Source organism: Oratosquilla oratoria, chromosome 29 (genome assembly GCF_046742065.1).
Source record: "Oratosquilla oratoria isolate Oo_2021 chromosome 29, ASM4674206v1, whole genome shotgun sequence".
Taxonomy (NCBI): domain Eukaryota; kingdom Metazoa; phylum Arthropoda; class Malacostraca; order Stomatopoda; family Squillidae; genus Oratosquilla; species Oratosquilla oratoria.
The window spans coordinates 44,270,804-44,271,249 of record NC_134805.1 but is presented as its reverse complement, the minus strand read 5'-3'; positions in this window follow the sequence as shown (position 1 = coordinate 44,271,249).

The window sequence follows — 446 nt, the reverse complement described above, 5'->3', positions numbered from 1 at the left end:
AGACACGAGTATTTTTCTTCTATACAATTTTGGGGTACAATTTTTCTTCCAATGAATAGTGGTTTCCGACTTTTATTTCTCCATTAACCCCATAGTGTGTGTATACTCTTAGGTTACACCCCTTTTTAAAGGGGAAAGTGATTTGCTGTGCTCGTGAGTTTCACACTCCTTTTTAAAGGGGAAAGGGCTTTTGGTGTGTGTGCGCGTGTGCGTGTCACATCCCTTTTTAAAGGAGAAAGGGATTTTGTGTGTATGTGATTCACCACGGTCTTGGATCACGTGTTGAACTCGCAATTAACAGCTATTACCCACCCGGATGAGAGCTCAGAGCTTATATATATATATATTATATTACACTTTATTATACTGTGACTGTCCCTCCATCATGCTGTCCCCCCACTTTTGTTACTGGCCTGTACCATTTCTCTGAATATTAATTTCCTTTC